The following is a 12,995-nucleotide window of genomic DNA, read 5'->3' on the forward strand; positions in this document are numbered from 1 at the left end:
TACAATGTGAATCTATCATCTCTCTCCATCACCTCCACTATCCCACATCACTTCCCACAACCCTCTACCTATCACCACCTTCTGCTGTTTCTCCTGCATTATTTCATCTGTGCTTGCCAGAAATTTGGTATTCATTCTAGAAAGGAGTAAGGATAAATTGTGTGGGCTTTGAGGGTTAAGTTACTCCAGATGCTACCACATTCTAATTAAATGAACTATCAGCAAGATTATATCGAGACAAGGTATCTCTCTGTCACCCAGGCTGGAGTGCAGTGGTGTGATCACAGCTCACTGTAACCTCAAACTCCTGGGATCAAGTGAGGCTCCCCCTTCAGCCTCCTGAGTAGATGGGAGGGACTACAGGTGCACACAACTATGCCTGGCTAATTCTTGTATTTTTTGTAGAGATGGGGGTCTCACCATTTTGCTCAGGCTGGTATTGAACTCCTAGTTTCAAGTGATCCTCCCACCTCAGCCTCCCAATTTGCTGGGATTACAAGCATGAGACCTCAATCATTTTAACCATGGTAAAGTTGGTAAATGAAAAATAACTCACCGTTGTTTTAATTTGAATTGATAATTACTGAGCATGAACTTTTAAAACTGTATCCCTACGAAATTTTTTCTTTTATCTCCATTTTTCTATTGGTCGAGGCTCTGGAGACAGAAGGATATGGACTTGGTTTTTGGCTTGCTAGATGCGCAAAGTTGGACAAATTACTTAGCCTTTCTGAGCTTCGGTTTCTTCATCTTTGAAGTGGAAATAATAACAGATTAATCTTACAGAATAGTGCTATCTTTCTGGATTGTGAAAATAATGAGACAATACTTGTAAAGCATTTATTATTATAGTGTTTGAAACATAGAAAGTGCTCAGTGAACGTTAGCTGTTATTATTATTTGGCTCTTTATAGATTAAAAAGAATTACTGTTCGATATTCACAAATCTCATTTCTTCATTAATTTCTCCCATCTACTCAAATGTCACCTCAACAGCAAGAACTTCCCTGATCATCAAATTTTCACACAGCAACCAACCCCAGCAGTATTTCCCTACCTTGCGAAACTGGGTTGAGTTGCGGCCTTTCAAAAGATATGTCCAAATCTTAACCCCCAGTAATCGTAAATGTGAACTTCTTTGGAAATAGGATCTTTGCAGATGGGTTCCAGTTAAGATGAGGTCACACTCAGTAAGGGTAGGCCCTGAATCCAATGACACATACAGACACACAGGGAGACTGCTATGTGACAACAGAGACAGAGACTGGAGTGATGGATCTACAAGCCAGAGAATGCCAATGATTGCCAGTAACCACCAGAAGGGGGAAGAAGCAAGGAAGGATCATCCTCTAGAGCTTTCAGAGGGAACATGGCCCTACTGATACCTTGATTTCAGACTTCTCATTTCCAGAACTGTGAGAGAAAACATTTCTGTTGTTCTAAGGCACCCAGTTTCTGGTACTTTGTTATGGCAGTCCTAGAAAACAACTACACTTGCCTAATTTTTCTGCATAGCACTTATCATCTGACATGCTAAATATTCATTTTGTTTATTATCTGTTTTCTCTCATTAGAATATAAGATCTGCGAGAGCAGGGACTTTGTTCATACTGATTCTTTAGCATTAAGAGGGTGCCTGAGGCCGGGTGCAGTGGCTGACGCCTGTAATCCCAGCACTTTCGGAGGCCAAGGTGGACGGATCACCTGAGGTCAGGAGTTCAAGACCAGCCTGACCAACACAACGAAGCCCATCTCTACTAAAAATACAAAATACAAAAATACTAAAAATACAAAAATTAGCTGGATGTGGTGGCATGCACCTGTAGTCCCAGCTACTTGGGAAACTGAGGCAAGAAAATCGCTTGAACACCCTGGAGGCAGAGGTTGCAGGAAGCCAAGATTGCACCACTGCACTCCAGCCTGGGTGACAGAGTGAGACTCAAATAAAAACAAAAAAAAAAGAGGGTGCCTGGTACATAATAGATGCTCAATAAACATCTCCCAAATGGATGAATGAATAAAGGATATTTACCGTTCTGTGTCCTACATTAAACACCATGATTTTTTAGTTTGTCTTTTGCTTTTTAATTTTAAGATAGTTTTTGATGTGGTTTTATTGTTCAAATTGATATTTTTGTCAGTGGTTTCTGTCACCTATGTTATGTTTGAAACCACTTTTCCCAGTCTCATGGTCATATATGCACCTTATTTTCTTCTTAATCTTTCATAGTCTAATCCTTTTTTAAAATGTTATAAAAATTGTAAATAAAAGTAGAGAGAATAATGTAATGTGCAGTGTGCAGTTTCACTGTTTATATTCAACCCTCTATCCATCTGGAATTATTTTAATGTGTGGGATGTGGGAGAGTTCTAGCTGTTTGTTTTGTTTGTTTTCAAAGATAGCTAACCAAATATTCCAACAACTTTTATCGACTAATCCATCTTTTCTTTACCAATTTTGAATAGCTCCTTAATGATAATCTAAATACTTACATATACTTCAATCAAAACAGGAATCTCAACAACAGACATCTATTTTTGCATTAGCATCACTTTTTAAATGCTGCTTTATAATAAGTTTTAATATATGTTAATACAAGTTCCTCTTTGTGATTTTTTTCTCTGTGTTTTCTTTTTCATTAAAAAACATTTTTTTTAGAGACAGCATCTTACTATGGTTGCCCAGTCTGGTCTTCTGAGCTCAAACAATCCTCCCGCCTTGGCCTCCCAAAGGACTAGGATTACAGGCATGAGCGGCTGTGCTCTGCCTCCCAGTATTTTCTTGACTATTCTTCCCTGTTTATTCTTACATATGAACTTTAGAATTATGGTGGTTTGGAAACCATCCCTTTGAGATGTTGATTGGAATTGTATTAAATGTACCCATGTACTTGTAGGATCCCATTGAGATGTTGATTGGAATTGTATTAAATGTGCCCATGTATTTGTAGGAGAAATCTGTCTCTTGTCTTTCTCCCTCTGCCTCTGTCCTGATGCAAATCCTCATCTCCCATCTGTAAAATAGCCTCCTAACTGGCTTCCAGCACAGTGGTCTCCCAGCCAGACTCCACATTGTCGTCAGAGAGATCTTATTAAAATGGTAAATTTGGGGTTCACTGCTTGAAATTGTTAAGTGACTACCCTTTCCATTTGGGACAAGGTTCTGTGATCTGGCCCTGGGCCACCTGTCCTCTCACACACACCAGACATTCTGAACTAAACGCTGTTCTTTGGAAGAGCTCCCATCTGATGTCTTCCTTCCCTTGCTTTTTGCAAAACGACTCTTCCTAAAACACCCCTCGTTGGCCTTCTTTGCCTGCCTTAATGCCCCTCAGGAACCGCCCCGACACTGCCTCTGGGAAGTACTTCCTGACCCAGCCATGCTCCATCCCTGGCCTGGGTTACTTGCCTTCCTCCAGGCCTCCAAACTTCTAGCAGGCATTGATCATATTGGTCCCTAATTTGTTTATTTACTCAAACCTTGAGCAAGTCATTTCTTCCTGGTTCTCAGTTTCCTCACCTAATAAAGAATAAAGCTGGACTCTGATCTGTAAGTAGGGATTCTTTCAGCTACAATTTTATACCATAACTTCCCCTCCTTTTTGCTATATGTCCCTTGTTTCAAAACTAATATGACTGACAATTGCCAAAAAAGCAACTTCCAAGTTGACATATGTTTAGGCTCATTCATACCTGTGCCACATTGACTCTTCTGTCTAGGGGAATGAATGCCCATACTGATGACCTTGGAAAGCCATGGGATATTAAACTACCATCTGAACCAAAGACAGAAATTATACCTGGCAGGGCTTCTACTGAACTTACTGTAATTATTTAAAAATGAGCAAGCTATATATGTCGTATGTAGATATTACTAATTTTGCCCATGATTAATGACTTAAATTAACCCATTCCCAAGTATTCTAGACAAATGACTTCAATGCAAAACACTTGAAGAATTATTGGATAAGTCTGAGGTGAACAAAGGCGGAGCTGGGTGAAGCCGATGAAGCGCAGTTGCAGCACCTGGTGGCCGCCGAACAGCAGAAGGCGCAGTTTACTGCACAGGTGCATCACTTCATGGAGTTATGTTGGGATAAATGTGTGGAGAAGCCAGGGAATCACCTGGACTCTTGCACTGAAAATTGTCTCTCCAGCTGTGTAGACCACTTCATTGACACCACTCTTGCCATCACCAGTTGGTTTGCCCAGATTGTACAGAAAGGAGGGCAGTAGGCCATCCCCCAGGAGAATGACAGAAGCAAAGGACTTATTATTAAGCAGACTTAAGGGCCAGTGGGGGAAGGCTGTCAACCCATTGTCAGATCAGCATCAGGCTGTTATCAAGTCTGTTGGTCCTAAAAAGTAAAAGATGAAATGTTCAAAAAAAAAAAAAAGAATTATTGGATTAGTCTAACTTGAGCAAATATAGAATCAGAATTTTTGAAGCTGGAAAGGGTCCTCAGATCATCAAGTTCGGCCCTAACTTTAGGTGAGGGAATTGACTCTAGTGGGCAGAGTGGCCTACCCTAAGGAACACAGCTCCTCCACACAAGCCTATTAAAAGTGGAAACTGCAATAACTGACTGCATACTAGCCACGTTAGGTAAAGCACCAGTGAACCACTAGGACAATAAATTTGTATTATTAAAGTGGAGGTTTGGTGGTGTTAAGGATTACAACAAATAAGCTTTAATCCCCTCTTTTACTGAGCTACTTTATTAAAGGGCGGGAGACCCTTTTCTTTGCTGCCACATCAAACTTAACTATGATTAGGCACCAACAACGTAGTCAGCATTAGACAACACAGGAAATACCTGTAGTTATTTATGTTTGTATAATTGCCTCAAGCATTAGTCACTTTTAAAAAATTACACACACAAATACTGGACGACAGAATTTACTACCCTAAGTCTCTTTTCATTAAGATTTCACTTCATCACTAACAATTAAAATCCATCCCCCCAGCCGCCACCACCAAAGAGAACTTACTTAACCCACATATCCTTGAGGTAGACCAATGTTATCACTGTATTTCCCCTAATGAGGAAATTGAAGCCTTAGGCAACTAGCTCAAGATTAAAATGCAATTCAGAGAGAGTTCCTCTTACTGATTAAAATGGACTGATGTTATGAGGAAAAATCAAAAGGGTTTCAAAATTAGAAAATTCCATGGCACCAGGAAGTAAGAATGACACATACTGATACCATCTTTTAGTTTGGCAGCACCTTTTTGATGAGAACTAAATGTTCATGTTGGCAGACAGTAAAACTACCACAAGCCTCGTTTCTTCATTTGCCAAATACATGATGTTAAAGATTAACATTAAAATATGAAACATAGAACTGGAAAGCAAGCCAGTCCCTGCTTCGAGTTCTTTTAATTTTATGAAGTTTAAAATAAACAACTTCCTTTGTTAACTTTGTCCTAGAAGCTGTCGTTAGCTGTTTTCGAGCAGTGGTTCTGCAAGTATGGTGTCTAGCAGCATCAGCTCCTAGGGAAAGGTTAGAAATGCAATTCCTTACCTGTAATCCCAGCACTTTGGGAGGCCAAGGTGGGTGGATCTCTTGAGGTCAGGAGTTCGAGACCAGCCTGACCAACATGGTGAAACCCCGTCTCTACTAAAAGTACAGAATTAGCTGAGCGTGGTGGCGCACGCCTGTAATCCCAGCTACTCAGGAGGCTGAGGCAGGAGAATCACTTCAACCCGGAAGGTGGAGGTTGTGGTGAATGAGAGATCGGGCCATTGCACTCCAATCTGGGCAACAAGAGCGAAACTCCGTCTCAAAAAGAAAAAAATAAAGAAATGCAATTCCTTAGGCCCCATCCAGACCTATCGAATGAATCTCTGGAGATGGGGTTGGCTGGCTGTGTCTTAGTAAGTGCTAAAGTTTTAAGAACCACTAGAGGATCCAAATAACTTTTGGTGTTCAGTCTCAAACCACTAATTAGCTGGGCATGAGAAATTTCTGCTTTAGGTTAGTCACCCTATGGAGCCCCCGAACCCTAAATATTAACAGTAGGCCCACATCCAGGTTTCCATCTGCTAGACTCCAAAGCAAGGCAGCAGCCATCCTTCTCAGTAGCCCTGCCACCAAATCTTCTTCTCCGAGAACCCCAAAACAGAGTTTGATTGACAAGTTCATTCTTCTCTCCTGTCAGACCTCAAAATGTGCCCAGTTCCTTAAAGGTATGTGTCCCATTGGTTTACAACTCTTCATTCCCTTCCTAAGAATGAGCACGTGTACTAAAACAAAATTAGTACATGTCATCCAAATATTGTCAGGGTAATAAAATTCCTAAAATTAGGCATCTTGGTGCTTTATGTAGATGCAAACTTGAAAAGCAGCTATGTCCAAGTTTTCCTTTAGGATCCTCCCAAGAGATATTTTACAAACTCCTCTAGCATTGCTAATTATTTTTTTTTTAAAAAAAAGAGTCATTTTTTCAGATCTATAAATTTCATTTATTTTGAGGTTCACTCACATTCAGTAACAATCTGATCATTCACCAAAGTTCCAAAACACATACTTTATAAATTAGCTATCATAGTTTTTAGAAATCCAAATATATTTCAAATTATTTTTTAATAGCAGCAACTAGAGAAAGGATTTTTTACCATCTAGCTTACTGTAGCGCTGATCAGGAATGTCGCCAACAAAGGTCCTGCGGTTTACAGATGGATACCGTGCAATTTTTCTCCTATGATACTCATCAAAATTGCATCGTGATCCACCCGACAACAGCAAAACAGATCATTTTACAATGACTAAATATCAGAACTTACGGCTTTTAAAAGTTAAAATAAGAAGACGATTAAAATCCTCCTTTCTTCCACAGGCCGGGACAAGTGCAATACTTTATATAGAACACAAGTAATGCAACAAATCCCCACCCAGGGATGAATGGGCATGAGTGCTGGAGATACGCATGAAGGTGTGTTCACACAGACGTAGGAAGCACACATTATCACAATCAGTTTTGCATGGATTTGCACAGCCACATATACATATATACGCTGAAATGCAAACCTGCAAAACTAATTGTAAGTAGCAATGTCTTTGAATATTCTCTCCATCAACAAGAGATTTGTTATCCAAGAGTACTGGAAGTGCCCATACTACAGTAGAGTCATGCCAAAACTACCTGCACTATGAGCACTTTGGTACTACTAGGACCCAATCTTATCCTCTGTACACAACTGTACACTGCACAGTCCCCACCATCTGTTCCCAACAAACAATAAAAAGGCAAAAAACAAACCATTGAAATGTGTCCTATTCAAATTACTACTCAAGGCATACTTTTAAAATGCTGTATATTAGGCAGCCTGTGCCAGAAGGGGCATTTAGGGCAGTAGATTCTAAGCTGCTTCACTAACTGCACTAGATGCACCTTAACACAAGAGACACATTATAAGAAGCAGCTCAAAAGCATCAACTACTTAATTATGCACAAACTACAGTTCTCAGTAGCCATTGACTAAATCACCATGGTAATGTAAGAAGTGCTTGCATTGCAGTAGATCTCAAAAAGCTACCTGCACTGTAAGCACTTTTACATGGCCAAGGCCTATTCCTGTAGCAAAATTTTAAGTCTTCCAGGAGCTCTTCTTTTCCGTCCTCACAGATCCATGCAGACTCACCTGGTTAAAACAACAAAACAAACACACACATATTAGAAACTAAACAAGTAAACTACTAGTTAATATTCCTGAAACAGGCTTTCCTTTGGCTTACAGAGTCTAAGCTAGGTTTTGTGGTTTCAACCAAATCCTGAGAAATATTAATAATCTCAATTATTTACACAGAATTGAACACGAATAACACTGGCAACTGCAAAAAGTCCAATTCTTATGTATAAGCGGATTTTGGACTCCCCCTCTCCATCTAAGATAATTTGATATCTGCATCTCAGTAATTTGCAGGCACATTCTATCCACCCTGATTTTATAAGAGGAGGACCTAGAGAAAGGAGCATGTAAAACCCAGGATGAGTATTCGAGTCTTCAGATCATTCAGAGCTTTTGGGCTCCATACGGAAAGTGACTGTTAGATTAAATGAATATTCCCAGCCCCCACCCCATTAATAGAAAATGAGAGAAATTTTAGAGCTGGTTTAAGAAACACAGCCTTACAGTCTTCACATAATGCACAGATGGCTGAGAGATGTCACATTTTGATCTATTTCAAAGGGCTCTACTTCTGTTTAAACATTTATGGACCCATTTTCTCCATTAAACCAAACTAGGCAGATTAGCTCTTCTTCCCTTCATGTCATTATCTTCCATAAGAAAACCTTCTCCCATTTCCAAGTGCTTATTTTACCTAAGAACATACAGCAAGGAAGTGAGCTTCTATGTGAAAAAGGCTCACAGGGTCCCCTATCTCTTCCATGATGGGGTAACTTTTGTTTAAAAGAAAAACAAAAACGTTTGGGACAGAATCTGTAATACGTTAAACGAGTGAGGGAATTTTAAATGTTGAACTTTCGTCACGATATCTTATGCCACTAAATGAGTCTTTAGAAGTCTTTACAAACTAAACTGATTTATAAAACTTATACATCAATCTGGAATCAATTTTCTATTAGGGAAGAATGGATTTAGTATAGAAATGAGAAAAATAACATTTTTCCCCTTAAATTGGGTTTCTACACCTGTGAAGATTTCTTTTCCATTAAAAAAAAATACTCCAAACTTGACTCAAAATGCATAGTATTTGCCAACCCAACCTGGCCAAACTGAGCCCCACAGCCATCAGACAGGGCGCCCTTCTAGTTACTACCTTTTGCTAATTAGCGGTTCATCTGGCATCCCTCGCGCACGCTGGGCAGTCACTCTCCAATCCCCTTAAATTGCAAATAATAATAATAATAAGGAAAAGAAAGAAAGAAGTGCTTCCCTGTACGCCTTTGTGGCTCCCTTTTGCCTCTTCCCGCGTCTCTCACACCCTTACCTAATGCTCCCGTTGAAGTCCGCGAGCAGCCCGCGCGTCCAGGGTGTGCTCCAGCTGCTCACACCACGCGCTCCAGTCCTCGTGCAGCCTCAGCCGCCGCCGAAATTAAAGAGAAAGAAACAAAGCATCATGGGAAACGGAGTTCTCCATTCAAAGCACCAAAAACGCGCCAAGCCCACGCCTCCCTCCCCCTCCATTCCCGGGTTGGTGGGATAGAAGCCAAGAGGGAGGGGAGTCCCTTTTTTCCCTCCACGTGCACCCCCTCATTTCACACCCTCACCACCAAAGTTTTCCAGGAACCTAAAGGTCAACGGTGGAGAAGAAAAGGGGAGTCGTTTCCCGCGCGCTGCCCGCTACCCCTCAACCGCACTCTGGTACTTTGCTTTTCTCAAGTCCCGCCCGCTCCGTCCCCTCCCACCCAACCAGTCAACTCTACCGGATCACAGCTGCCCCAACGAAGGGCTCCCTTCTTGCCCAGCCACCCGCTCGGGAAACCGCGCGCGGGACCCAGCTCCGGCCCGCCCCTCGCAGGTGGAGAGCGCGGGGATCCCGCACGGGCCGCCCTCTCCGGGTGTCCCCTCCACACGTATACCCAGTGTCCCAGCGCGCAGCTCGAGCGCTCCGGGGCCGGGTGCGAGCGCAGTCTCCCGCGGAGCCAGAGGGGGAAGAGAAGTGAGAAAAAGCGTCCACAAGGCCGCGAGCGCACATCTCACCCCAAAGCGCCCCTGTCCAGAGCGACGCGGGGCCACGAGCCTCCCTGCCACCACTTGAGGAGCGCTCCGTCCCCTTGGCCCTCTGTCCGTAGCTATATCCCTGGGAAAAGCCCGCCCCTCTGCCTTTAATAGCCCAAGGAAAAAAGCCCGCCCCCGCCCACCCGGCCCGCACAGGAATTAGGAAACGGAACCCCCACCCCGCCAAAGCGAAAACCCCACCGAGCCCCAGTTACCCACGGGCGGAGCGCAGTCGGCATTTTCCCTTCTCTCTTCCCCCAAGCTGGAGTCCTTAATTAAAGGCGCGCCTGGGACAGCGGCCCAGGCAGAGGCCGTGGCCGGAGCCGGTGCGGGTGCCACCGGCATCCGGGCCAGGATGGCGCACTCACTACCACCTTGTCCCATCTCGCTCCCGCGGCGCTCGCCTCAGCCCCCCACCGGAGACAGACGACGAGGCCCACGGAGCCGTGGGACAGGGGTGTCCCCCACCCGGCGCGCGCATGCGCGCCACCTCGCCGCTAGATTGAAAGTGTTCCTAAGGCCCGAGGAGGGAAGAAATAGAAACACGACTTACTCTCTGCACATGTGAAAGTTTTAACCCCTAGCACCTTGTGCTACTGTTGGGAGGCTTTCGCCCTTGCCAGGCGCCCTCTTCACCCACTAAATCAGGGTTTCTTGGCAGGTATCGTTAACGGTAGCAGCCACCGAATACACGCGCAAATGTGCGGAAGATACGGTGCAATTATCTTGCTTTCTCCTCTCATTCCACCGCTAATGAGAACCAATTGAGGGCGGGCTGCTTCAAGGCCAAAGCCCGACAGCGCTCTGTAGAATAAAATGATGTCTTAGTTTAAGACGCACAATCAAAATGGAATTAAGCATACCAGACTTTGAACACCGGGCAAAATGAGAGACAACCGGGCTATATACCTTCTCCGCGTCCCTGGCGGACACAGGCGCAAGATGGGATTTGGGGAGCGTGCGGGGGGTGGGGGGTGGGCGGGGGTGTGCAGGGTACGAGGTTACAAATCAGAGACCAGTGAGCACGCTGGGTCGGAGGAGGAAAGCCCTGGAAGGCAAGCGGGGGGTAAGGAAGGAGGGAAGGGGTGCAAAATGAAGCCGGACCCCTCCCTTTCCACCATTGTTACCAGGGTGATTGTGGCAGCCCAAAGCCCAGAAGAGGACAAGGGCGCCATGTGATTCTCAACCTGGTTCACTGGTGCACAGTAGTAGCTCAGGCAAACATTACAAAAGACTGGCCTCTCCCGCCCCTGGCCCGCGAAAGAGTCCAACCTGAACTGCCAGCGCCCCTCAGGAGTCAGCGGTGGATGCAACGAAAACCACAATCATTTCTCCAACGCGAGTCACTCGCACAGGTGGGCTTCCTCCCCTTTTTCATGCAACAGACCTTGCAGCCTACCCTGGCACGTCTGCGTGATACTTTCTGGAAACTACGCAGCCCGAAGTTTACTACCCAACCAGATCCCTCCTGTGAGATTGCACCGACTGCAATGCAACTTTCGACCTTTAATGGTAACGACTAGCAGTGGAAAGAAGAGGAGGGGGAGGGAAGAGAACTTAGACCCGACTTTAAGAAGCGTTGTATTAAAGCAAGATAAGAACAGTACCTTTGAGCTGGAGCAAAACCTGGAGTAAAAAAAAGGGTTTTTGCGAAAGTGGCGCGAAGATAATATCATGTGATCCGACCCCAGGGCGTCTCCTTCCCCTTTTGCCAAACTCCCCTCCCCTCGAAAAAAGGGGGGTTGGGGGAGCTACATCCGCTCCTCACAAACTATTAGCATAATTAATTGTGTCCTACAGCTGCAGCCAGAGCTCCCGGGTCAATGAGTAAACATATCCTCATCCTCTTCAACATCAGAACAAAAAAACCCATTACCCTGATTTTGGAAAATGTTCCCAAATAAATCTCATTATCTTCAAAAGTCTTTATTTGGTATTCGGAGTCTATGTGTCTTGGTTGGAGAGACAGAAGAAGGTTGGAAAAGATGAAATCATCCTATTAAAGGGAGCAAGTAGAAGTAACTCCCCAAGAGTGACATATTTAAGTAAAGGTTTTCAAATGGAAATACCGTGTTGAGGGACTTCACTAGCTTAAAATTTTCCAAAAGTTTTAGCAGTTCATTAAACAAGACATCCTCCCAGTCTTCCTATTCGCCACCCCCCATCTCCCACCCCTCCTCCCAGTCCTCCTTCCCTTTAAAGCTAGAACAATACCCGGAATAAGGTATTTTGAGATTGCTTTACCAGGATATTTTCTTGTTCTTAATTTTTTTAAGGGTTTGCAACATATAGAATGTCTGGATCAAGTTCCCAACTGGCGAAAATAATTTATTCCATCTCAGTACCTGTCTAGCACAAGGTAAAACTAACTAAGTACAAGATATAGGTTACGAGAAACTAGGACATTTTGATACACCAAATGATTTATTTTTGTCTCTTTCTTTTGGAAAAAAAATTTAATCATCGGCCAAAATACCTAGAGAATCAAAAAAATCTAAAGAACAAAGCATTTCACACACACCCCCCCAAAAAGTCAGAATAACTAACAGCTCAAAGAAAAGCACGTGATCCCCTCATGCTTTAAAACTTGTGGTCATGCTGAGGCTAAAAGCAAAGAGCTTGTGACCCCGCAACCCCGTCCCCTCCCCCAGACCACAGCCCAGGGCTTAAGGCTCCAGGCTCCCACCGGGCTCCTGCTCGCTCCCAGTATTGTGAGACAAACAATACTTAGGCATTCTGCAAAATAAAGGAGCCACAACTCCTATCCCCCAGTCACATCATTTATGACCAAACAGACTGGCCGGTGTGCGTATACACGCATGTATGTAAATATGATATAGAATACATGCCTACGCGAAAGCCCAGATGTTCTGTCAGAATGTGTAAGAAAGGTATGGAAACTGGCCAAAGGGAGGGAGAACTTGTTATCTTTCGTGAGCCTAAGGATTCTCATCACAACTTTAAATTCTTGACACTATTTTGAGTTTATGATGGATTCAAAGAAAAACGGTGAATGCCCAGCAAAATATTCCCCGCAAAATAGACCCACTTTGAGCTTTCCTCTGCCTTGAAAAGGGGTGAAGGGATTCTTCTGTATTGACCTCTAGATTTAATTATGCCATATAAAGCAGCAATCTCAAGTAGTTTGGATTTGAACACCTTTAAGAATAAAATTGACATTTTACCCAGTTGAGAAATCATGTTACTTGATTTAGAAATAATATTAAGTGGCTTTGTTAAACCTAATGATTGGTATCTTAGAACAAAAAGGTCCCCATGGAAACCAGAAAGTAATTTAAGAGTATT

General features: G+C 43.5%; 3 non-coding genes across 3 annotated transcripts; all 3 read right to left on the bottom strand.

Moving 5' to 3' along the window:
• Positions 1-6,831: 6,831 nt before the first annotated feature.
• Positions 6,832-6,906, bottom strand: MIR92A-2 (microRNA mir-92a-2). The gene has a single exon (NR_106610.1). It is a non-coding gene; the product is annotated as a microRNA mir-92a-2 (primary transcript).
• A 58-nt stretch (positions 6,907-6,964) lies between these two features.
• Positions 6,965-7,060, bottom strand: MIR19B-2 (microRNA mir-19b-2). Its single transcript, NR_106609.1, has one exon. It is a non-coding gene; the product is annotated as a microRNA mir-19b-2 (primary transcript).
• Positions 7,061-7,491: 431 nt separating this feature from the next.
• Positions 7,492-7,572, bottom strand: MIR106A (microRNA mir-106a). The gene has a single exon (NR_106608.1). It is a non-coding gene; the product is annotated as a microRNA mir-106a (primary transcript).
• Positions 7,573-12,995: the final 5,423 nt, after the last annotated feature.

The sequence above is a fragment of the Pan paniscus genome, chromosome X, assembly GCF_029289425.2.
Source record: "Pan paniscus chromosome X, NHGRI_mPanPan1-v2.0_pri, whole genome shotgun sequence".
In the NCBI taxonomy this organism is placed as follows: Eukaryota; Metazoa; Chordata; class Mammalia; order Primates; family Hominidae; genus Pan; species Pan paniscus.